This window comes from Hordeum vulgare, chromosome 2H (assembly GCF_904849725.1).
Source record: "Hordeum vulgare subsp. vulgare chromosome 2H, MorexV3_pseudomolecules_assembly, whole genome shotgun sequence".
Lineage (NCBI taxonomy): Eukaryota > Viridiplantae > Streptophyta > Magnoliopsida > Poales > Poaceae > Hordeum > Hordeum vulgare.
In genome coordinates this window covers 38,387,896-38,411,208 of record NC_058519.1, presented here as the reverse complement: position 1 = coordinate 38,411,208, position 23,313 = coordinate 38,387,896, and the positions used below count along the sequence as shown (strand labels likewise).

At 46.0% G+C, this 23,313-nt stretch overlaps 1 long non-coding RNA gene across 1 annotated transcript; it reads right to left on the bottom strand.

Annotated features, from left to right (window-relative positions):
• Nucleotides 1-16,079: 16,079 nt before the first annotated feature.
• Nucleotides 16,080-17,267, bottom strand: LOC123429444. The gene is made up of 3 exons (XR_006622672.1): nucleotides 17,224-17,267; nucleotides 17,072-17,152; nucleotides 16,080-16,205 (listed from the first exon to the last, which is right to left on the bottom strand). It is a non-coding gene; the product is annotated as an uncharacterized LOC123429444 (long non-coding RNA).
• Nucleotides 17,268-23,313: the final 6,046 nt, after the last annotated feature.

The window sequence follows — 23,313 nt, the reverse complement described above, 5'->3', positions numbered from 1 at the left end:
GTCGGGAGCCAATCGGCCTTGAACACGGTGCCCATAGCTACAGAGGAGAGGTTCACAGGTAAATTAACTCGCCAACACATCTGTTGGGCGGCTAAGGGAATCTATTAACCCGCCAAATATTTACTCAGTGGTTAAAGGGGTTTATTAGCTCGCCAGTAAAAGACCAGATCTGGGCACAGAGGCGACTTAAGAATTTCCTATCGTTTAGAGAAAACATCTGAGAGCATCATGATCTATAAACAGGTTTCTACACGACAGGCAGCAAAATACAGATCTACGAGCAAGTTAAAATGAATGAAAAAGGCCCGAATAAAGTGAAACCATCTGCGGCTAGGGTAAAAGCATTGAAGGAGATTTGACAAAGGACTTTTTTAGATCCCCATATAGGAGCTAGTAGGCTGAGGATGTGGTCGATACTACCATGCCTACCACTGCTGTTGTAAATCAATCGCCGCCTATGGGGGTGTTCAAGGTGTTCTAAGGAACCGGCAGGCGATGAACATCGAGGAGCTAAGATCTACTTCTAATGGCGAAGGGCTGACCTGATGGTGGCGACCGGAGATGACCGAGGAAGATCCGCGGCGGAGGTTGCGCGCTTGGTCGGCCTGGAGATGCGTCGGACGCGGTGGCCGGAGACGGAGGACCTCGGACGGCGCTGGAGTTCTCAGTGCAGTCGCGAGGAAGAAGGGGCCGACGAAATGGGTAGGTGGGGATGTGCCCTGCCCCCTTCCCCGAGCCTATTTATTGGGTCGTGTGCTGCAATCGAGGCACCTCACGCGGGAACTGAAAACATGATAAAGATCCGTTTTAATAGCGTCGAGATTTTCGGGATAGCTGTGTCGAAAGATCCGTTGGAGATTGCCTCATCATTTTTTCCGAGATTAAAGGGATAAGGTGGTGTTAACAAAAAAACGGTTTGGTGACTTGGATATTCCTACAAGGGGTGGTGGATTAAGCGTGTGATGCGTAAGGAAAGCAGAGTCATGCAGATTAAGCGGTGAGAGTTGGCGTGAACAGGTTCAAGTCAAATATGGGGCCTAATGTTGGGGATATTATCTATCAAGTAACCCGCCCTAGTTGGGCCGGGTCACCAAGCGAGCGACTCATCCTTTGGTGATTCAAGCTTTGACCCAATAAGCCCAGGAGTCGGATGGCAGTTCAAGGTCTTCGGGCGGAATCCATCATTGGGACGATCTCCAAGTCTTGGAAAGATGGCGACTTAGAGATAGAAAGAATCACGACTTATGTAAAGGCAAGGACTCTTGTAAACCCTAAGGGCTCGACCTGTATATAAAGGCGAGTCTCAGGGAAGGAGAGGGCAGGTTAGGAAGCATCGAGAGCTAGGTCAGGCGAGTTACGCCCCCCTTGTAATCGAAACATCATCAATACAACACAAAGCAGGACATAGGCTTTTACCTCCTCACAAGGAGCCGAACCTGGGTAAATCTCTATCTCGCTCCCGTTCAACCCCTTTGAGTCGCCACCAAGGTGCGATGGCTCCAACACTAAGTCCTTTCATGAGGACATCTGCCGTGACAAAACCACGACATGTCCCCAGATGGGATTTTGCGGACACAGAAGCTTGTACTGGCGGAAAAGTATTTTCGTGGCTCTCTTCCTTGGTTTTGGATTTTTAGAGAATTTATAGGCGAAAGAGGTAGGGCAGAGGAGCCACAGGGGGCCCACAAGCCTGCTAGGCACGCCGCCCCCCAGGCCACGGCTAGGGGGCTTGTGACCTCCCCCGAGGTCCCCTGCCTTGGTTCTCAAGTCTCATGCGTATCTTCTGTTATGGAAAAAATCATTCCGCAGGTTTTATTCCGTTTGGACTCTGTTTAAAATTCTCCTATGAAAATAGGTCAAAAACATGGAAAAAACAAAAACTGGCACTTGGCACTGAGTTAATAGGTTAGTCCCAAAAAAGATATAAAATGGCATATTCATGCATACAAAACATCCAAAGTTGACAAGATAATAGCATGGAACTATCAAAAATTATAGATACGTTGGAGACGTATCAGTGTCCGATGACCATTTGGTCCATCCACCGCCACTGTTCGCTTCGGCGCGTCGTATGGGCTTGAGTGGTGCCCGTAGTTAGCTCGGGGTCATGTTGCTGCACTAGTCGCCGTCGCCGCCCGAAACTCTGTGGGGACCCCGACTTAGGAGTCGAGATTGTCGAATGAACGTGCTCAGTGATCCCAGAGATCAATGCTCACCAAACACACAAAAACTGAATAACAAGAGTCTTACATCCATACATACCGTTTGATACAATAAATGACCATATCGATCAAGTCTTAAATATATAGGGTTTGAGGGCCAACACACCAAACTGGACCAATAGTGGAAATATTGGTCGAAAGCGTGAACCCATGCCATCAGCCTTAACCTAGAGGCATTCTGACTGGGAAGCGTCCTAGCTCGCAGGAACGTCACCGAGTTACTCTTCACCACATCCCGTTCTCTCATACCTGGTCAATGAAATAACCAGTGGCAAGCCAATGAGTACTTCGAATGTACTCGCAAACAGCCCATGATATGGCTAATGCAGTTGGTATGATAACAAGTAATATGCAATATTGGAGGATAGCAACTTGTTTGTAAATAAACATGGTCATAGATGGATGTGCAACATAAGCTAGATGCTATTTAGAAGAACAGGTTACAGATACCAACATATCTGTCAATGGTTGAACACTCTGGGTTCACCCGATATGCCAAGTCACCAAACTTGGTTATATCAACTCTTTCATCTTAACACCATTTAAACACACACACACTCTTGGTTTATGCGGAAATGATTGGACGTAGTTTAAGCAGGATTACCCAACTATCCTTGACCGTGGACACGACTATTCGAATAGTTTGACACTCTGCAGAGGTTGCACGCTGTACCCACGAGATCGAGGAAACTTTCGTGTCATCCACGACTCGCGGTATATAATATACCCTAGGTAAGTACCCGATCAATGCCTTTCCCCTGAAGATACTAGATAAAGAGGTCCACTCGATTGGTACCAGCCCACATGATGTACGTCTTACGAGGACCGACTTTGGACAGTATCATCCATGCGGGGACCAACGGTGTGCCCGGAACACGTAAAAACGGCATAGTCGCCCTACCTGGCACGACCCTGTCACGAGATTGACCACACATCACTCCCGCCACTAGTAATGTGGTTCTTTGCTAGCACCGACCAGAGTAATCAACAAAGCCCCGTCCCATAAAGGGGAAACATGGTCGCACATGTAAGGTTGGGACGGTTGACACATCATAAATCTATTCCCATTTCTGAAACCACTCACACCAAAATACCCGGTGCATCACGTCACCAAAAGTGGCCACCTAACTCATTATCACCCTCGGGCATTAGTGGCACCAAACAGGGTTTTCATAAACCTTTGATTAACCATCATCATGCTCCTGCTTCTACTATGCTTAGCTCTACTTGTCAACATGATATTAGCGTGATCCTCATGGGTGGTAGGATCATGCTCAAATGCATGTGCTCCGGAGGAGCCATCGGTAACATAACTTCAACGATTTACCGATACTTATGATCATATGCAACTGGAATATTTGCTTTACTAGCATGCAATATAACATATGCTCAGACATTGTCAAAGGGTTGCTTGCCTTTGCTCACATAAGTCCTCGGGGTCTTCGAGGTCTTCCGGTCCAACTCCGAGTACTCCGTCTACTCGTCAACTATCGTCGGAAACAATCATAGTCGGCCAAATGGCAAGTAAAACAAAAGTGCTATAAAAATGGAAGTTATCTTTTTCTTGGACCACTCTGGTCATAAGAAAAATACGTGAAGCTTGCTAGATAAGAGTTGGACCATCAGGGAGTTTTGAAGGGATGAGAGGGGGAATATGTGATCTTTAAAGAAGCCCACAGAAAATATTATGATAAAATGAGTGGAGGCACTCATTTAACAGAGAACAATTTTAGAAACATTTAGAAAGTTGTTTCACTGGATTTGGAGTTGAGGTGAATATTCTATGGATTTTCCAATACTGGATAAATAGAAAAAATGAGCTATTTATTTATTGTAGCAGAAACATGCTAGATAAAAATGTTGGCTATGGCTCCAAAAATAGGGCATGATATTAGGAGGCTTTGGAATTTGGAATCACTCCATTTGGAGTTGATTTGAACCCTATATGATTTTTGAAAGGTTGGGCTAAATATATTCAAATCTTTCTTTGAATAATGACATATAAGAGAAGTTGATTCGAAAAATGTGCAAAGCACATCTTTGGATAGCCCTTGATTTTAGGAACCTGCAGGAATTTGAATCAACCAATTTGGACTTAAAATGAATTTATAAAGTATTTTTGAAGTGTACTGATAAAAGAAAGGAGGTAAAAAGGGGGTTTCAACCAGAGCTTATCCTATGCCCACTGGTGCTGAGGACGAGGTGGACCGGCCCATTAGCTCGACCTGGTGAGCGCGGTAGGCCATGCAGGAGGCGCACTTCCGGGAGTACGTCTCCCGCGTGAGGTTACGCAAAAGAGGAAGGGCGTGACCACTTAACAGGGGCGGCCTGACGGTTGGGTCGCTGGCAGGCGGGCCCCACCGGCCAGGTCGTCTTCAACCTCCCTCCGCGGGGAGGAAGGGGAGGCCCGATGAGGCTCCGGCGCCACAGGGATGTTGGGTAATGTAGTAAATTCAAAATTTTCCTATGCCATACAAGGATCTATCTATGGAGAGACCAGCAACGAGCAAGAGGGAAGAGCATCTTCATACCTTCGAAGATCGCTAAGCAGAAGCGTTACTAGAGCGCGGTTGATGGAGTCATACTCGCAGCGATTCAGAACGCGGTGTGATTCTGATCTATGTGCCGAATCACGGCACCTCCGCGTTCAACACACGTGCAGCCCGGTGACATCTCCAACACCTTGAACCAGCAAGGAGGGAGGAGAGGTTGAGGGAGAGCTCCGGCAGCACGACGGCGTGGTGACGGTGGAGCTACATGGAACTCTGGCAGGGCTTCGCCAAGCACCCCGAAGGACGAGGAAGGAGAGAGGTAGGGCTGCACCGAGAGAGAGAGATTAGTGTCTCAAAATAGCCCCAACCTCAACTATATATAGGGGGAGAGGGAGGGGGCGCAAACCTTAGGGTTCCCACCCCCAAGGGGTGCGGCAGCCCCCATCTGCGTCAGGGGGTGGCGGCCAGGAGGGGAGGAGGGGTGTCGCGCACCCCTAGTGGGCCTTACGCCCACCTGGCTTAGGGTTTGCTCCCCTTCCCTCTCCCCTGCGCCTTGGGCCCCTGGTGGGAGGCACACCAGCCCAGTCTGGGCTGGTTCCCTTCCACCTTTTGGCCCATGCCACCTTTTGGGGCTGGTGGCCCCTTCGGGTGTACCTCCGGAACCCTTTCCGATGGTCCCAGTGGTCCCGGTACGCTACTGGTGACGCGTGAAACATTTCCGGTGTCCAAAACCTTTCAGCCTATATATCAATCTTTACCTCCGGACCATTACGGAACTCCTCGTGACGTCCAGGATCTCATTCGGGAATCGGAACAACCTTCGGTAACCACGTACACTATTTCCCTATAACCCTAGCGCCATCGAACCTTAAGTGTGTAGACCCTACGGGTTCAGGAGACGTGTAGACATGACCGAGACATCTCTCCGGCCAATAACCAACAGCGGGGTCTGGATATCCATGTTGGTTCCCACATGTTCCACGATGATCTCATCGGTTGAACCACGATGTCAAGGATTTAATCAATCCCGTATAGAATTCCCTTTGTCTATCGGTGTGATACTTGCCCAAGATTCGATCGTCGGTATCCCTATACCTTGTTCAATATCGTTACCGGCAAGTCTCTTTACTCGTTCCGTAGTACATCATCCCGTGACTAACTCCTTAGTCACATTGAGCTCATTATGATGATGTTCTACCGAGTGGGCCCAGAGATACCTCTCTGTCACACGGAGTGAAAAATCCCGGTCTCGATTCGTACCAACTCAACAGACACTTTCGGAGATACCCGTAGTGCATCTTTATAGTCACCCAGTCACATTGTGACGTTTGATACACCCAAAGCACTTCTACGGTATCCGGGAGTTGCACAATATCACGGTCCAAGGAAATGATACTTGACATTAGAAAAGCTTTAGCAGACGAACAACACGATCCAGTACTATGCTTATCATTGGGTCTTGTCCATCACATCATTATCCTAATGATGTGATCGCGTTATCAACGACATCCAATGTCCATGATCAGGAAACCATGATCATCTGTTGATCAACGGGCTAGCCAACTAGAGGCTTACTGGGGACATATTGTGATCTATATATTCACACATGTATTACTGTTTCCGGTTAATACAATTATAGCATGAACAATAGACATTTATCATGAACAAGGAAATATAATAATAACTAATTTATTATTGCTTCTAGGGCATATTTCCAACAGTCCCCCACTTGCACTAGAGTCAATAATCTAGTTACATTGTGATGAATCGAACACCCATAGCATTTTGGTGTTGATCATGTTTTGCTCGTGGAAGTGGTTTAGTCAATGGGTCTGCAATATTCAGATCTGTATGTACTTTACCAATATCTATTTCTCCTTTCTGGACGTAGTCCTGGATGGAGTTGTAGTGGCGTTTGATGTGCTTGGTCTTCCTGTGAAATCTAGGCTCCTTGGCTATGGCAATAGCTACAGTGTTGTCACAGAAGAGTGTGATCGGGCCTGATGCACTTGGAATTGCTCCAAGGTCGGTGATGAACTCCTTCATCCAAATCCCTTCTTGAGCTGCTTCTGAAGCAACTATCTACTCCGCTTCACATGTAGATGCTGCCACGACGTCTTGCTTGCAGCTGCACCAGCTGACTGCCCCACAATTCAAAACATACACATATCCGGTTTGTGACTTGGAGTCATCCGGATCTATGTCAAAGCTAGCATCGGCGTAACCCTTTACGACGAGCTCTTCGTCACCTCCATAAACGAGAAACATCTCCTTTGTCCTTTTCAGGTAGTTAAGGACATTCTTGACCGCTGTCCAGTGTTCCATACCGGGATCACTTTGTGTGACATCCCCGGATTAGGCTATAGTAATCTTCGTAATTGAACTACAATAAACCTATGCAAAGGATGCCACGTCACCGTGTTTCCTATCATTGATCTCGCGATTGTTTGAGACGGTTCGAATTTAAATTTAAAGTTAAAATCAAACGAGGAAAGTTTTCAAATGTTAAATTAAAAATGTTGAATGAGTTCCAAATATTCCTTAGTTATTTATAGAATTTAAACGGACATTTTTAAATTAGTTAGAACCCATATATGTTTAAAATAGAAACTGTTAAAACATAACAAAACAATAAATTAAAGGGCAAATCCCCCGGCCCAACTAGGCCAATGACCCAGCAGGCCGGCCCACGCAGCCAACCGGCTCAACCCTAATCCCCACGCTCGATCTCCCCACTCCCCTGGCCGCCACCAGACCCCCCCCCACTCGCCACTGCCTCTCGTGCCTCATCGTCCCACCTACCAAGAGGCCCCCACCTACCGCTCACCTTCCCCACCTACCGCGCCTCCACCCCGTTCGCTACTCCCTCCCACCTAACCCCACGCGCCCAGGATCCCATCGATCCCCACTCCCTATCGTTGCCCACCTCCTGGACTCGCAAGCTCCTCCCGTCGGCCTCCCTCCCTCATGCCCCCACCTCCCGTCGCCTCCTGCTCCCTCGCAGCGCCCCGACGCCCCCATCTCCCGGTGCCCTGCTCCCCCCTACCGGCCGGTGCCGCCGGCCCCGGCCCTTGTCCTCACCGGCCGGCCCTCCGTAACCGGCGCCACCGGCGGCCCTGCCTCACCCCCGCCGACCGAGGCCCCCCGGCGGCCCCTTCCTCCGGCGCCTCCCCGTCACCATCCGCACCACTGTCACCACCGCGTCTGCCTCCACGCCGGAGCTCCTCCGCCTACCTCGCCAGAACCACGACGCCCCCACCGCCGGCTCCTCCGCTTCCCCGCCGGCTCCACCACGCCTCGTCACCCCTCTTCTCGGCAACGCCGGTGAGCAACGGGGCTTCACCCTCCCCTTCCGTCCTTCCCTCTCTAGCGACCTCACCACCTCGCCTCTACGCCATTCCCCTCCTGCTTACCAAGAGGAGGAGGAGGAGTTGCCTCCTGTGGGTTGAGAGAAAAGGTTAAAAGAAAAGAAAAGAAAGAAAACAGAGTGAGAGATGTATGTATGTGTGCATAGTGTGATAAATGTATTTATGTATAAATGCATATGTATGTATTTTGTGTATACGTGGATGTATGTACGTAGGTCTATATGTGTGTGAACCGAATGTGTGTACGTGTAGTGTTTGTGTGATCGCGGCCCCAAATGACATGCGGGTCCCACGCCCCTAAAAACAAGAATTAAAATAAATACAAATAGTTTTATAAATAATTGATATTAATTAATTAATTAATTAGATTAATTAGTTATTTAAACAGTAATTACTGTTTTGGATATTAGGATTTAATATAATAATAATAGATAAATAAAGTTTTTAGCTATTTCTAAATGTGTAAGATTAGGAAAATCAATTAATTAAAACTATTAGCTAAATCTGTTGCTAAGGTAAATCAAATATCCTGTTAGAGTATGACAGGGGGTCTCCCACTAAATTAATTTGATTAATTACTATTTAATCTTAATTAAAAACTTGTGTCTATGACGCATGGGACCCACTGGTCAGTTGACCAGTCAACTATTGATGTCAGCATGACATCATGCTGATGTCATAATTGCTTTTAATCAATTTAATTAAATCTGTTTTCAATTACTAAATATTGAATAAAACTTTAAAAATTAATATAAAATAATCCGTAAGTCAGATCAAAATACTTTCAACATGAAAGTTGATCAGCAGGACGAGACGAACCCGGATACACGGTCCATTCATGTGTCACGAGCAAACATGGAACTTTTCCATCGTTTTCCATGTGACCAGTAGAAGCCAGAGACCCGGAAAATATCGTCAGATATTCTTCCGACCCGTCTATGATGGATGTTGCCGCGTTAGCTCATGTCTAGCCTGCATCTTGCCATATCATGCATTGTGTTGCACCGTTGCTATTATTTATTGTTTCTTCCCCCTCTTCTTACCGGTAGACCCTGAGACTGACGCTGCTGCCGGGTACATCTACGACCCTGCCGATCAGTCCTTTACCGCAGAGCAGCAAGGCAAGCAAACCCCCCTTGATCATTCCTATATCGCCTATTCTTTCTCCCTCATGCGTGCATTAGAATTTTTGCTACTGTTGTAGTTAGCTCCTATATCTTATGCATAGCCTAATTTTGATGAACTGCTACTTTCAGTATTGTACTTTAAATCTACTTAGTATAGGTCGAGCAGTCATCCCCTCTGACCCCGTAGTCTAGTTGCCACGCTTTAATTTCAAATCTCGCTCCCTGATCGACCAGCCAGACCCGACACAGCACATACACCCCCTTAGATGTACGACGCTACAGAGATACTATCGAGTACCGAGGGTGACACCTCGCTAAGTACTCCTGATGATATCTCTGTAGTATAGCTAGTCGGTCATGGTTATCGAGGGTGATTCCTCTTTCACCATACCCTATGATGCCTCTGTCGAGCAACCCCTCAAGTGTGGGACCCCCGAGGGTGATTCCACTAAGCACACCTTGACGGATACATCGTTCGGAATCCAACTAGGGTGATACCTCAGATTCCCCCCGATGTTACAACCACACAGTTACTCGACCATGTTACTCGGATCATCTAGTGATTAGCTGTTAGACGGCTGGATTCCCGCGAGATTGTGTCGATGGCCTAATTAAAGTGATAATGGATTTGGGTATTTGATCTGGGTTGGTGATACGTCTCCGTCGTATCTACTTTTTCGAACTCTTTTGCCCTTGTTTTGGACTCTAATTTGCATGATTTGAATGGAACTAACCCGGACTGACGCTGTTTTCAGCAGAATTGCCATGGTGTTGTTTTTGTGGAGAAATGGAAGTTCTCGGAACGTCCTGAAAAATTACAGAGATTTTTTCTGGAATAAAATAAAAATACATGCACAAAGATCCACGTGAGGGGGCGTGCCAGTGGGCCACAAGCCCCTGGGCCACGGCCACCCCCTATGGCCGCGCCATGAGGGCTTGTGGGGCCCACGTGGCACCACCGCCCCCAATCTCAGTTCTATATCTTCCGTTTCGCCTGGAAAAAAAATCAGAGAGAAGGTTTCATCACGTTTTGCGATTCGGAGGCGCCGCCACATCTTATTCTTCATCTGGAGGGCACATCTGGAGTCCGTTTCGGGCTCCGGAGAGGGGAAATCGTCGCCATTGTCATCATCAACCTTTCTCCATCGACAATTCCATGATGCTCTTCATCGTTCGTGAGTAATCTCATCGTAGGCTTGCTGGACGGTGATGAGTTGGATGAGATCTATCATGTAATCGAGTTAGTTCTTGACGGGGATTGATCCCTAGTATCCACTATGTTCTAGATTGATGTTGCTACTACTTGGCTATGCTTAATGCTTGTCACTAGGGCCCGAGTGACATGATTTGAGATCTGAACCTATTATGTTGTCGCCAATATATGTGTGTTTTAGATCCTATCTTGCAAGTCGTAGTCACCGACTATGTGTTATGACCCGGCAACCCTGGAGTGACAATAGCCGGAACCACTCTCGGAGATGACCATAGTATGAGGAGTTCATGTATTCACCGCGTGTTAATGCGTTGGTCCGGTTCTTTATTAAAAGGAGAACCTTAATATCCCGTAGTTTCCATTAGGACCCCTCTGCCACGGGAGGGATGGACAATAGATGTCATGCAAGTTTTTTTCCCTAAGCACGTATGACTACATACGGAATACATGCCTACATTAGATTGACGAATGGGAGCTAGCCACATATCTCTCTGTGTTATAGCTGTTACATGATGAATCACATCCGTCATACTCATGCATCACCAATCCACTGCCTACGAGTCTTTCACTACTGGTCCTCGCTATGTTACTTTGCCTAGGCTTGTCCCTTGATACAAGAGGGATTGGGCCACTTTGATGCTGTCACTACTGCTGTTACTTTGTTGCTGCTGCTACTGCTGTTACTTGTTACTTTGCTGCTACTGCTACTACTGTTCCTTGCTACTCCATTGTTACTTGTTGCAAGACTTTGTTGGCGCTAACATCCCGTCAACAAGGCTTTTTCTAGCGCCGTTGCCAGGGATTGTCAAAGCTTTTTCTGGTGTCGTTGCTTTCATACTACCTTGCTACTGATACTTTGCTTGCAGACACTAATCTTTCAGGTGTGGTTGAGTTGACAACTCAGCTGTTAATACTTGAGAATATTCTTTAGCTTCCCCTTGTGAGCGAATCAATAAATTTGGGTTGAATACTCTACCCTCGAAAACTGTTGCGATCCCATACGCTTGTGGGACATCAAGGCTTTTTCTGGCGCCGTTGCCGGGGAGGCACAACTATATTCTCTGAGTCACTCGGGATTGACGTCTGCTGATCACTATGAGGAATCCGAAAGATCCAAGAGCTAAAATCCTACCTTCCACTACGAGGAGAGGTAAGGAACTGCCATCTAGCTCTGCACTTGATTCACCTTCACTTCTGAGTAAGTTTGCGACTTCGCCTCCTGCTAGAAATCTTGATATGTCGCATGTGCGTGATGATGCTATGCTTGATACTACTGTGCTTGATGATGCTACTTCTGCTGCTTATGATGCTATGCTAGATACTATGCATGATGATGCTATGCTTGATACTATGTTTGATGATGCTATGCTTGATACTATGCCTGATGATGCTATGCTTGATACTGCTTTGCCACTTGGTGCATTTCTTGATGCACATATTGCTAGAGTTGCTGCTAGATGTGATGATGCCTCTGAAACTGCTGATACTATTGAAGTAGAACCTGCTACTATGCCTGAATTGCATGTTATCCCTGATACGCGCTATGTTATGGAGGGAGATATAGCTGAGGACTTTCTTGCGTGTAAGGATAGCTATGTGTTGAGAAACTTCTGCGCAAGTGGAAAGAAAAATCTCTGAATGCTAGGATGAAATACGACCCGAAGTTTGCCACTTCGCCTATCTTTGAGACCGATAAGGATTATGAATTCTCTGTCGACCCTGAGTTAATCACTCTGGTCGAATCTGATCCTTTTCACACTAATCAGTCTGAAACGGTTGTAGCCCATCTTACCAAACTACACGATATAGCCACCCTATTCACTAGTGAGGAAAAGATCCGCCACTACTATATGCTCAAGTTGTTTCGTTTCTCGCTAAAGGATGATGCTAAGACCTGGTTCACTTCTCTTGCTCCTGGTTGTGTGCGTAGCCCCCAGGATATGGTCTACTACTTCTCTGAAAAATATTTCCCTGCCCATAAGAAGCAAGCTGCCTTGCAGGAAATATACAACTTTGCTCAAGCTGAAGAAGAGAGTCTCCCACAAGCTTGGGGGAGGCTTATCCAGCTACTGAATGCTTTGCCTGATCACCCTCTTGAGAAGAATGAGATACTTGATATCTTCTATAATGGACTTACCGATGCTTCCAAAGACCATCTAGATAGTTGTGCCGGTAGTGTTTTTAGGGAACGAACCGTAGAACAAGCTGAGATTCTACTAAATAACATCTTGTGCAATGAGAATGCTTGGACTATTCCCGAACCACCTCCTAAGCCAACTCCGAAGAAAAGAGGTATTCTATTCCTCAGTCCTGAAGATATGCAAGAAGCCAAGAAATCTATGCGAGAGAAAGGCATTAAATCTGAAGATGTCAAAAATCTACCACCTATCGAAGAGATCCATGGTCTCGATAACCCGATACAGGTAGTAGAAGTAAATTCTCTGCGTAGGTTTGATGAGAGTGATATTCCTTTTGATAAACCTGCTAGCTTATGCATGGATGAATTTGATAACTTTGTTGCCAAACAACAAAGTTTCAATGATTATGTTAGCAGACAATTGGAAAAGAATGCTCGTATGCTTAGTCGTTTAAGTGCTTGTGTGGACAAAAATGTCAATGATCTTAAACTTCTGAGTAAACATGCCTCTATGGTTACTACTCAGGTAGAACAAGTACTTAAAGCTCAGAATGACTTGCTCAATGAGTTGAATGACAATTCCGTTAGAGTCGTCACTAGAGGCGGTAGAATGACCCAGGAACCACTACAAGGAATATGCTAGTACACGACGCTATTTTTTCGTCACTACATCGTCACGGTTTTACATTTACGACGATCGCATGACGAAAAACCAAGCGTCGAAAACGGAGCGTCAGAAATGAACAGCAACGACGTTTTGGTCAAAATCGTCGTAACTTTACGACGATTCCTGGATTGTCGTAACCTTTACGACGATCCTAAATCGTCGCTGACAATCAAACCCAGTCCTACGTGGCAGTCCTACGTGGCAAAATTACGACGAAATCAAAACGTCATGGCTGAAATCAGCCCAACCCATTTCAATTGATCACATGGGCTCGTTTTATTTTTTTTGGGCTTTTTCTTATTGGGCTTCTTTTTGGGCCTTAGCCTATTTATAGCCACTTTAGTATTTTTTTCGATTTTTTTATCATTATAATTTGGGTTGTGGCCTTTTAGTGCGCAAATATGTTTGGTCCAGTTCAGTTTTGGCCTTTTTATATTTTGGTTTCATTTTATTTGTTGGGCCTTTTCAGCCAAATTATTTGTCCAGTATTAAATCCAACAATATTTCATATCCAAATCAAGAAAACTCCAAGACAAATTAAAATCATCCATCATATAACATCACATAATACATCTCCCAGGTTTAATAAAACAATAAGTCATCTCTTGAATACATTTCCTTACACAGGAATATAGCAAGAACAAACCGAATTGCACAATAGAACAATGACACATATGCACAATAAAATGGCACATCAGCACCCAGGCCTTCTCCTTGTCGCTCAGGCACTGCTGCAACTTCTCCTAGGCGGAGCTGATCCAACCCAGCCCCAGCCTCGATGGTGCTGATCCAGCACAACACTAGCCCCAGCCCAAGGTGCACCACCCCCAGCCCGAGGCAGTCGCATATTTGTGCTTGTCTAGGCATGGTCCTTCTCCTACAAATGCAATTCAGAAGCACACTCTTTGGAATTTTTCTGAAAATAAGCAGTTAACTAAAAATAGCTGTAAAATATAGTAGCAGTAAACATGATCAATTTGTTACAATCCCACGAGGAGCAAAACATTAAGAATTGTGAGTGCATAATATAATAGTCAATAACCATGAGATTTAGAACTATGAGACTAAATAAACTGATGTGTTGGATTTTCACTTTACAGATTCATTGCATGAGAACAACAAACTACTAGCTTCGGAATACCAACTCTTCCAGTGTTATTCCTTAACATTCAAGTAAGTACAGTGACTTATCAAGCACATTCAAATAAGTACAGTGACTTAAAAGGAATAAGTGCAGTTATGGAAGTACACTGGATTTATCATTTACACTTGCTCAGGTAGGTCACTGTAGAGCGTAAACTGCGGGAGTTGAAGGCGCAAGTGAATGTCTGCTCGGCAGCAAGATGCGGAGGCGTACATCATTTTGCTCCAAAAAGTTTTAGCATCAGAGAAAGGACATGGGGAAGATCGAGTTTGATCGAGTACCACTGCTCACTATTAACCCTCCCTTGATCTCCTGTTCAAGCGGCTGTGGGATTACCTCTGGAAGATCATCAGGATAGAAAAGCCCGGAACACGGCAGCCCCATCGATAATAACTAGCCGATCGAATATCGACCCCCCATGCCCCAGGTCACATGCGCCGCTGTATGAAATAGCAAGTGTCACACAGCATGTAAACACAAGTGCCCACACACACTGGCTACCCCAACTCGAGGGGAATCCTATGTGCTGGACTGCTGGTGGTACAAGGCGGCAGCAGCGCAGGCACGTTGTCGACGGGGCGAAGAGGAAGGTGGAGCACAGAGGTTGCAGAAACTGGCAAGCAACCACAAAAAGAAAAGAAAAGAAAACCGAGAGAGACCGCATTGTCACAGTTGACTATGCCCAGCAAGCAAACAAGGGAGGCTTTGGATGCCATGCCACTACCAGGCAGCGAGCATCCAGATCACCTGTGGAGAACCAGAATACTAATAATAAACAATAAAACATGATCACCCGCCCATTGGTGAATTTTCAATGGGACATCTGCAGACCATGTCAAAGGATAAAAGACAGGCGCGCCGCGAACAAAGGTAAAAAGAAATCAGGGTGGCCAGTGACAAAACCACCTACAAGACAAGCTGTCAGCAACAGCCAGCAGCCATAGGAAGCCTACCTAGACACCTATGGCACATTTCAAGCGACACATCCAGTCCAGGTGAAAGTGAAACGTCCTAGGAGGCAAAGGAAAAAAAATCAATTTGACCAGATACTTTGCCTACCATCTTCATTTTTTGGGTGCTCCTTGGTCCTCGCTCTGCATATGCAGCGCTGGATTTCTCCCATGCCATTTATATCGGACAACTTCTTTACACACCATAAATTCAAGACCAGGTCTCAAAAATATAACATATATATGCTGCTACCACTAGTCTGCATAGCTGTCATGGAGAGAGGCAACTAAGGAACAGACAGACAAGATGAGCCCCATTCCAGCCTATGTCATGGTGGAGCTTATCAGCTAAGATAGCATTGTGGGGGCAGCAAACCAACCAAAAGGTTCATTCACTACAAGAAATGGTTAAGTGATCTTTAATACGTACATGTCTACCTTCTGAATAGATGGAGTCAGAGAACTTGGGCCCCTAGATGAGAAGTATGCAACTTCAGGGCCTATCAATTCTCCAAGAATTGTTTTTGCGAAGCTAAACTAAACTGTTGGGTTCCTGTGTATGTAAAAAACTAATGTCAAGACGGCTCACATGTATATGTATTGCCTTGGATAGTAATAACAAAATAATAAATCGTACACAAAATGGTTACCATGTCCAACTTTCCATCATTAAATTTGGATAGTGCTAACCAATGAGTACAAATCAGCGGCTGCATAATTAAGTGAGATATGTTGTAACAGAAATACCTTCTTCCACAACAAAGTGTTCCGTCTCTCTCGGGTAGACAATAGATGATCACGCAACCAGGAGGTGACCACCCAAGGCTCGCATTCAGAGTTGCCAACCTTTGCACTTATGGCATTATCTTCAAGGATCTCACATACCTGCAAATTTTCAACAAAAGTTCATAAAAGCAGAGAAAATGTATATGCAATAGTAAATGATTCCCCAAAAAAACTTTGGATACACGGAAAAAAAAACTGTAAGTCTCTCCACTTCCACCACCCACTCACGCAGTCACAGTGGGGGAGGGATGCTAGAGGAGCATGTGGAGGAAGTGCTAGTAATTGCACTAAAATAAATGCTAACAGTATAGCCACTCAATCAAACAAGAACATATAAAGCATATAGTACATTCCCTATTTTGTTATTTACCCCACGTAAATTTAATCTGCTCATCGTGGTGACTTGAAGTATCCTTTTCTCAAATAGCGTGTTGCAGAAGCATAGGGGTAGAGAGTTTCTGTGTCGGGTTGAGGATATTGATAATGTAATTGGAGCAATACGCTTGGATATATCAGTAGAATCCAAATTCAAATAAATCAAATTTGATTGAAATGGTTCATATGAAGTCTTGGATTAATGATTCAATATATGCAACAAAGGAATCATATAAAACTCTGAAATGTATTAGTATTAGTACTGGGGCGCCGCGGGTTTCGTTGAGAGATAAACCTGTACAAACTAGCAAGCAGTAAACTACTACAGGCAGCCGTTGTGTAGAGGTCATTGTCCTTTGTCCACTATTTCAGGGATATAGTGGCAGTGGGGATACATGAGACGATTTAAAAACAACGACCATTAGCCTATTCTTAGTACCGTGTTTACCAACGGTACATGACACTGCACAACATACTGCATTTACCAATAACACATTGCATCGAATCATTGTAATGCAGAGATCTGGAACAAATGATACTTCATAGGATAAACACCTGAAGGAATTAAACAGCAAGTAGGGAAATCACACCTGCTCATATATTTGCTCGACTCTCTTAGACAATGCCCATCTCTGGTAAATGCTCCATAGAATCCTGAGCAATGCTGCAGACTAAGGATTCATCATCATTTGAGCTGCATTTGAATGGATGCTTGTTTAACACGATAATGTTACAAGCATACCAGGACACAGAAGGTGATCACAAAGACGATATTGCTAGAGATCCTGTGACGAGCTTGACAAGAAATGGATTCAAATCCCCACTTACTACCTAACGAGGTGGTTAATGCACAAGAAATGGATTCAAATCCCCACTTACTACCTAACGAGGTGGTTAATGCAGGTAAACCAGACCACATTTTTCTAACTGTCCATTACGTATGCCATCATGGAGAATACAAATTCAGAAATTCTCCAATATCAGAAGACGCAAGTTTTTTCCCAAGCCATTATCTATGGTAGCCGAATTATCACTGCTCCTTAGTAGGATTCTACAGGATCAATCTCATAATTCACCATAGATAACAATTTGGGGATTGCGCACATGTAGGATTCTGCCCCCAATAAAGACGAGGCTGAGTTCCTACACGTTGAGCACCTCTGCGATAGGGGTGCGTACGCAGCGGCCTAACTAGTGCTAGCGCAGTACCGCAGTAGTGTTGCTGCTGCTCCTCCTGGCTACCACAGCTACGGGTCAGTGTACCACTGCTACACGCTGCAGAGATAAGGGGAACCGCGTGGTGGGCGGCAACGGCGGTGGAGCAGACAGGCGGCTCATCGCGCGGCAGAAATCTGGAAACCCTAGACGAGACTGTAATAGTGGGGAGGGAGGCAGGCGGGCTGAGGAGGGGGAGGGGGTGGGGGCTATGCGGTACTGTAGTGGTGGAGGAGGGCGGGCGCAGCGCCGGCCATGCCTTGGGAGGGACGCCCGGAGGAGGAGCTCGCGTCCGAGGGTGGCGGCGGTGCTGGTGACTGCCGCTCAGAAGAGAGGCGAAGAGGAGGGCCACAGGTTGTCCCCAGGGGCAGCGTAGTCGTTGCCCTCCGCAGTGGCCACCATGCCACCGGCGCCGTTTGCCTCCTGGGCGACGGCCTCCACACAGACGACGCGGTCACTCTACGGGGCAGCACTCCTCTCCGCATCGCCGTCGCAGCCGCCCTGGGTCAGATCATGACGGCGTCTAGGTTTGGTCGATCCGTATCGGGTGGGATCGGGGGAGAGAGGTGTTGGGTAACTTCGCATGGGAAACAACAAATTTCCTACGCGCACGAAGACCTATCATGGTGATGTCCATCTACGAGAGGGGATGTGTGATCTACGTACCCTTGTAGACCGTACAGCAGAAGCATTAGTGAACGCAGTTGATGTAGTGGAACGTCCTCACGTCCCTCGATCCGCCCTGCGAACTATCCCGCGATCAGTCCCACGATCTACTGCCGAACGGACAGCACCTCCGCGTTCGGCACACGTACAGCTCGACGATGATCTCGGCCTTCTTGATCCAGCAAGAGAGACGGAGAGGTAGAAGAGTTCTCCGGCAGCTTGACGGTGCTCCGGAGGTTGGTGATGATCTCGTCTCAGCAGGGCTCCGCCCGAGCTCCGCAGAAACGCGATCTAGAGGTAAAACCGTGGAGATATGCGATCGGGCTGCCGTGGCAAAGTTGTCTCAAATCAGCCCTAAAACCCCACTATATATAGGAGAGAGAGGGGGAGCCTTGCCTTGGGGTCCAAGAACCCCCAAGGGGTCGGCCGAGCCAAGGGGGGAAGGATTCCCTCCCAAACCGAGTCCTACTTGGTTTGGGAGGTGGAGTCCTTCTTCCCTTTCCCACCTCCTCCTTTTTTTCATTTTCTCTTTGATTTCCTTCCCAATGCGCATAGGCCTCTTTTGGGCTGTCCCACCAGCCCACTAAGGGCTGGTGCGGCACCCCCAACACCTATGGGCTTCCCCGGGGTGGGTGCCCCCCCCCCCCCGGTGAACTCCCGGAACCCATTCGTCATTCCCGGTACATTCCCGGTAACTCCGAAAACCTTCCGGTAATCAAATGAGGTCATCCTATATATCAATCTTTGTTTCCGGACCATTCTGGAAACCCTCGTGACGTCCGTGATCTCATCCGGGACTCCGAACAACATTCGGTAACCAACCATATAACTCAAATACACATAAAACAACGTCGAACCTTAAGTGTGCAGACCCTGCGGGTTCGAGAACTATGCAGACATGACCCGAGAGACTCCTCGGTCAATATCCAATAGCGGGACCTAGATGCCCATATTGGATCCTACATATTCTACGATGATCTTATCGTTTGAACCTCAGTGCCAAGGATTCATGTAATCCCGTATGTCATTCCCTTTGTCCTTCGGTATGTTACTTGCCCGAGATTCGATCGTCAGTATCTGTATACCTTTTTCAATCTCGTTTACCGGCAAGTCTCTTTACTCGTTCCGTAATACAAGATCCCGCAACTTACACTAAGTCACATTGCTTGCAAGGCTTGTGTGTGATGTTGTATTACCGAGTGGGCCCCGAGATACCTCTCCGTCACACGGAGTGACAAATCCGAGTCTCGATCCATACTAACTTAACGAACACCTTCGGAGATACCTGTAGAGCATCTTTATAGTCACCCAGTTACGTTGCGACGTTTGATACACACAAGGTATTCCTCCGGTGTTAGTAAGTTATATGATCTCATGGTCATAGGAATAAATACTTGACACGCAGAAAACAGTAGCAATAAAATTACACGATCAACATGCTACGTCTATTAGTTTGGGTCTAGTCCATCACGTGATTCTCCTAATGACGTGATCCAGTTATCAAGCAACAACACCTTGTTCATAATCAGAAGACACTGACTATCGTTGATCAACTGGCTAGCCAACTAGAGTCTTGCTAGGGACAGTGTGTTGTCTATGTATACACACATGTAAATGAGTCTTCATTCAATACAATTATAGCATGGATAATAAACGATTATCTTGATACAGGAATTATAATAATAACTATATTTATTATTGCCTCTAGGGCATAATTCCAACAGTCTCCCAGTTGCACTAGAGTCAATAATCTAGTCCTCACATCATCATGTGAATTACATTGTAATAAATCTAACACCCATACAGTTCTGGTGTTGATCATGCTTTGCCCGTGGAAGAGGTTTAGTCAGCGGGTCTGCTACATTCAGATCCGTGTGCACTTTGCATATATTTACATCCTCCCCTTCGACGTACTCGCGGATGAGGTTGAAGCGTCGTTTGATGTGTCTGGACTTCTTGTGAAACCGTGGTTCCTTTGCTAGGGCAATGGCACCCGTGTTGTCACAGAACAAGGTTATTGGATTCAGTGCGCTTGGCACCACTCCAAGATCCGTCATGAATTGCTTCATCCATACACCCTCCTTAGCTGCCTCCGAGGCAGCCATGTACTCCGCTTCACATGTAGAATCTGCTACGACGCTCTGCTTGGAACTGCACCAGCATACCGCACCCCCATTAAGAATAAATACGTATCCGGTTTGCGACTTAGAGTCGTCCGGATCTGTGTCAAAGCTTGCATCGACGTAACCTTTTACAGCGAGCTCTTCGTCACCTCCATACACGAGAAACATCTCCTTAGTCCTTTTCAGGTACTTCAGGATATTCTTGACCGCCGTCCAGTGATCCACTCCTGGATTACTCTGGAACCTACCTGCCATACTTATGGCCAGGCTAACATCCGGTCTAGTGCACAGCATTGCATACATGATAGAACCTATGGCTGAAGCATAGGGGACGGAGCGTATATGCTCTCTATCTTCATCTGTTGCTGGGCACTGAGTCTTACTCAATCTCGTACCTTGTAAAACTGGCAAGAACCCTTTCTTGGACTGTTCCATTTTGAACCTCTTCAAAACTTTATCAAGGTATGTGCTTTGTGAAAGTCCTATCAGGCGTTTTGATCTATCCCTGTAGATCTTAATGCCTAGAATGTAAGCAGCTTCTCCTAGGTCCTTCATAGAGAAACTTTTATTCAAGTAATCCTTTATGCTCTCCAAAAACTCTACGTTGTTTCCAATCAGCAATATGTCATCCACATATAATATTAGAAACGCCACAGAGCTCCCACTCACTTTCTTGTAAATACAAGATTCTCCAACCACTTGTATAAACCCAAATGCTTTGATCACCTGATCAAAGCGTTTGTTCCAACTCCGAGATGCTTGCACCAGTCCATAAATGGATCGCTGGAGCTTGCACACCTTGTCAGCATTCTTAGGATCGACAAAACCTTTGGGTTGCATCATATACAATTCTTCCTTAAGGAAACCGTTAAGGAACGCCGTTTTAACATCCATCTGCCAGATTTCATAATTGAAAAATGCAGCTATTGCTAACATGATTCTGACGGACTTAAGCATCGCTACGGGTGAGAATGTCTCATCGTAGTCAACTCCTTGAACTTGTGAAAAACCCTTTGCCACAAGTCGAGCTTTATAAACGGTCACATTGCCGTCAGCGTCCGTCTTCCTCTTAAAGATCCATTTGTTCTGAATAGCCTTGCGGCCCTCAGGCAGTACTTCCAAAGTCCACACTTTGTTCTCATACATGGATCCTATCTCGGTCTTCATGGCTTCTAGACATTTGTTGGAATCTGGGCCCACCATTGCTTCTTCATAATTTGCAGGTTCATTGTTGTCTAACAACATGATCGATAAGACGGGATTGTCGTACCACTCTGGAGCAGCACGTGGTCTCGTCGACCTGCGTGGTTTGACAGAAACTTGAACCGGAGTTTCATGATCATCATCTTTAACTTCCTCCTCAACCGGCGTCGCAACGACAGAGGTTTCCCCTTGCCCTGCGCCACCATCCAGAGGGATGAGAGGTTCGACAACCTCGTCAAGTTCTATCTTCCTCCCACTCAATTCTCTTGAGAGAAACTCCTTCTCGAGAAAAGCTCCGTTTTTAGCAACAAACACTTTGCCCTCGGATTTGAGATAGAAGGTGTACCCAACTGTCTCTTTTGGGTAACCTATGAAGATGCACTTTTCCGCTTTGGGTTCCAACTTTTCAGGCTGAAGCTTTTTGACATAAGCATCACATCCCCAAACTTTAAGAAACGACAACTTTGGCCTTTTGCCATACCATAGTTCGTATGGTGTCGTCTCAACGGATTTTGATGGTGCCCTATTTAAAGTGAATGCAGCTGTTTCTAATGCATAACCCCAAAATGATAATGGCAAATCGGCAAGAGACATCATAGATCGCACCATCTCTAATAAAGTACGATTACGACGTTCGGACACACCATTACGCTGTGGTGTTCCAGGCGGTTTCAACTGTGAAACAATTCCACATTGTCTTAAGTGAGCACCAAACTCGAAACTCAGATATTCACCCCCACGATCAGACCGTAGGAACTTGATCTTCTTGTTATGATGGTTTTCAACTTCACTCTGAAATTGCTCGAACTTTTCAAATGTTTCAGACTTGTGCTTCATTAAGTAGACATAACCATATCTACTCAAATCGTCAGTGAAGGTGAGAAAATAACGATATCCGCCGCTTGCCTCTACGCTCATTGGACCACACACATCGGTATGTATGATTTCCAACAAGTCACTTGCACGCTCCATTGTTCCGGAGAACGGAGTTTTAGTCATCTTGCCCATGAGGCATGGTTCGCACGTGTCAAGTGAATCAAAGTCAAGTGACTCCAAAAGTCCATCGGCATGGAGTTTCTTCATGCGCTTTACACCAATATGACCTAAGCGGCAGTGCCACAAAAATATGGCGCTATCATTGTTAACACTAACTCTTTTGGTCTCAATGTTATGTATGTGTGTATCACTATCAAGATTCAATATGAACAATCCTCTCACATTGGGTGCATGACCATAAAAGATGTTACTCATAGAAATAGAACAACCATTATTCTCTGACTTAAAAGAGTAACCGTCTCGCAATAAACAAGATCCAGATATAATGTTCATGCTCAACGCGGGCACTAAATAACAATGATTTAAGTTCATAACTAATCCTGATGGTAACTGAAGTGAGACTGTGCCGACGGCGATTGCATCAACCTTGGAACCATTTCCCACGCACATCGTCACTTCATCTTTCGCCAGCCTTCGTCTATTCCGCAGTTCCTGTTTCGAGTTGCAAATATGAGCAACAGAACCGGTATCGAATACCCAGGCACTACTAGGAGAGCCGGTTAAGTACACATCAATAACATGTATATCAAATATACCTGATTTTTCTTTGGCCGCCTTCTTATCGGCCA